This window comes from Giraffa tippelskirchi, chromosome 12 (genome assembly GCF_054371585.1).
Source record: "Giraffa tippelskirchi isolate mGirTip1 chromosome 12, T2T-mGirTip1v1.2.pri, whole genome shotgun sequence".
NCBI classification, from domain to species: Eukaryota; Metazoa; Chordata; class Mammalia; order Artiodactyla; family Giraffidae; genus Giraffa; species Giraffa tippelskirchi.
This window is the reverse complement of record NC_137286.1, coordinates 10961830-10965423: the sequence shown is the minus strand read 5'-3', so window position 1 is coordinate 10965423 and position 3594 is coordinate 10961830. Positions and strand designations below refer to the sequence as shown.

The 3594-nt window shown below is 43.9% G+C and overlaps 1 pseudogene; it reads left to right on the top strand.

Moving 5' to 3' along the window:
• Window positions 1-1556: 1556 nt before the first annotated feature.
• LOC145530605 (methylmalonic aciduria and homocystinuria type D homolog, mitochondrial pseudogene) lies at window positions 1557-2869 on the top strand (annotated as a pseudogene).
• Window positions 2870-3594: the final 725 nt, after the last annotated feature.

Sequence of the window (3594 nt, the reverse complement as noted above, 5' to 3'; positions counted from 1 at the left end):
CCACTCCAGTGTTCTTGCTTGCAGAATCCCAGGGACTGGGGAGCCTGGTGGGCTGCCATCTATGGGGTCATACAGAGTCGGACACGACTGAAGCGACTTAGCAGCAGCAGCAGCAGCAGCAGCAAGGCTTACAGAATTTGAATTCCCCAACCAGGGATAAACCTATGCCCCCTGCAGTGAAAGTGCAGAGTCCTAACCATTGGACCACCAGGGAATCCTCTTGTGTGACTTTTCTGTGACTTTTCTTAAGCAGGACAAGGGACCTGGATTAAAACATGTGACAGGACTTCCCTGGTGGTATGTGCTAAGTGGCTTTAGTCATTTCTGATTCTTTGCAACCCCATGGACTGTAGCCCACCAGGCTCCTCTGTCCATGGGATTCGCCAGGCAAGAATACTGGAATGGGCTGCCATGTCCCTCTCCAGGGCATCTTCCCAACCCAGGGATCGAATCCATGTCTCTTATGTCTCCTGCATTGGCAGGCAGGTTTTTTACCACTAGCACCACCTGGGAAGCCCTGGTCAGACAGTGAATAAGAATCAACCTGCTAATGCAGGGGACTCAGTTCATCAACTGAGTGAGTGGGTTCAATCCCTGGTCCAGGACGATTCCACATTCTATGGAGTAACTAAGCTGATGGACCACAACTACTGAAGCCCATGTGCCTAGAGCCCATGCTCTGCAACAAGAGAAGGCACCGCAATGAGAAGCCCATGCACCACAATGAAGACCCAGTGCAACCAAAAAATAAAATACATAAATTATTTTAAAAAATAAATTATTAAAAAAACCAGCAGGGCAGCAGACTTTAGAGACTGGGAGAGAAGAACTCGTTCTGGGGGTATACATGAAAAAAAGGCAAGATCTTGGGGGAGAGACACATTCCAACAGGTTGTCACCCCTTTTAATCCTTGTGCAGGACCCTTCTTGGGCCACTATTTAGGAGACATTTCAATATGCCTTGCATTAGACTGTTTATTTGTTGGCCCCTCAGTTTGTCAATCGAATGAGTGGATGAACTGTTAGCACAAGTCCTCATCTCCTCCAACAAACCCGATTTGACGTTACTGTCTGCCAGCCAGGTCCCATGCCTGGTGCTAATCACCAGAGATCAATGTCGTGGTCTCTGCCTTCAGTGACCATTGTTATAACATTCTTATGTAAATAACATGAATATTATTACAGCTACAATTTCCACAGCACTGCTACTCAAAGGGCCCACCGGCTTCTACAAAAGGAGTTTGCACCATAAAGTAAATCAACACGCTATTAACTCCACCGGGAAAGTCTTCTTGTGAAAAAGAAAACTCAGCAATAGCCTAAAACATGTACTTAGCAAAGTAGTTGAATTATCCTCTAGCATGAGGTTCCATCTCACCATGGACCCTAATAGTAATTGTGGGCAACTGGTCTATGGATCACAAATAGAGTAGACCTGTTCTTGAACACTTTTTCAGGCACACAACTAAACACTAGATGTGTGTATATATACACATGTATAGGGGCTTCCCTGGTGGCTCAGTCAGTAAAGAATCCATCTGCGTAGCCGCCATTTTGAAGACGGGAAGAGTACGGGCCTGGGACTGCTGGAGGCGGCCGTGGCGGCGGCGACTGGAATAACTTTGCAAAAGGGAAGATAATTTTCGTCTGCCCTTTCCGCCAGAAATGGCCAATGTGCTCTGTAACAGAGCCAGACTGGTTTCCTATCTCCCAGGATTTTGCTCTTTAGTTAAAAGGGTTGTCAATCCCAGAGCCTTTTCAACCGCAGGATCTTCAGGTTCTGATGAGTCTCATGTGGCCACTGCACCTCCAGATATCTGCTCTCGAACAGTTTGGCCTGATGAAACTATGGGACCATTTGGACCTCAGGATCAGAGATTCCAGCTTCCTGGGAACATAGGTTTTGACTGTCACCTCAATGGGACCGCATCACAGAAGAAAAGCCAGGTTCATAAAACTTTACCTGATGTTCTAGCAGAACCTTTATCAAGTGAAAGACATGAGTTTGTTATGGCACAATATGTGAATGAATTTCAGGGTAATGATGCACCTGTTGAACAAGAAATTAACAGTGCAGAAACTTACTTTGAAAGTGCCAAAGTAGAGTGTGCAATCCAAACATGTCCAGAGTTGCTGCGAAGAGATTTTGAATCACTGTTTCCAGAAGTAGCCACCAACAAACTAATGATTCTGACTGTAACACAGAAAACTAAGAATGATATGACTGTTTGGAGTGAGGAGGTAGAAAATGAAAGAGAAGTGCTCTTAGAAAAGTTCATCACCGGTGCTAAGGAAATTTGCTATGCCCTTCGAGCTGAAGGCTATTGGGCTGACTTTATTGACCCATCATCTGGTTTGGCATTTTTTGGACCATATACAAACAACACTCTTTTTGAGACAGATGAACGCTATCGACATTTAGGATTCTCTGTTGATGATCTTGGCTGCTGTAAAGTGATTCGTCACAGTCTCTGGGGTATCCATGTGGTTGTAGGAAGTATCTTCACTAATGCTACACCAGACAGCCATATTATGAAGAAATTAAGTGGAAACTAGCAGTAGTGTCAATTAATTTGATCTTCTGCTTGTCTGTAACATTTGGGATGATCCACAAGCATTGTCAGAGGCTTTCATTTTTAAAATTTATTCCCTTGTAGGTATTTATTTCAACATTATGGATTTACAATATTGGCAAGTGGTTTATAATTTTTTAATTTCAAATTCTCATATTATCATTAAATACATGTTGAGCACATCCACATTGTACAGAATGTGATAATTAACATGTAACCAGGGTATGATCTCATATTGTTATTTCTTCTCTTAATTGGAAAAACCTCACTTTTAATTATACCTCTCCAAAAATAAATCATATATTTGGCTATGAAAAAAAAAAAAAAAAAAAGAATCCATCTGCAATGCAGGAAACCAGGGTTTGATCCCTGGGTCAGGAAGATCCCCTGGAGAAGGAAGTAGCAACCCACTTCAGTATTCCTGCCTGGGAAATCTCATGGACAGAGGTGCCTGGTGGGCTAGCACATGGGATCCGAAAGAAGTGGACACGACTTAACAACTAAACCACCATACACATATACATATGTACGTGTGTGTATTAATTTTATTCTTTTGGTTATGCAGTAAAATTGGCTTTTCCCCCCTTTTGGTGTGTAATTCTATGAGTTTTGACACATGTATAGGTTCACGTAACCCCCACCATAATGAAGATACACTACAGATCCATCACCCCAATAAATTCCCACCTGCTATCTCTTTCCAGAGACCTTCATACCCCATGCCGAGCCCCTGGAAACCACCGGAAGGCAGACATAAGTGGGGAGTCGACTCAGATCCTCAGATGAAGGCAATATCTTAGGCCAAAGTTCCCGAGGCTGCACAGAGTGGAGCTGAGTGAGAACAACCTCCTATCATCATGCCCCTTTCCTTAAGGGCAGAACGTGGAAATTCTGCTCACACCCATCTGCAAAGGATTCTAGGAATTAAGGTCTTTCTTCTGGGTGGCCTGGTCACAAGCCTCTCCTACAAGATAGGAGGGGTGACGATTAGTCTCGCCTATAACAGTGCTTCCCAGGTGGC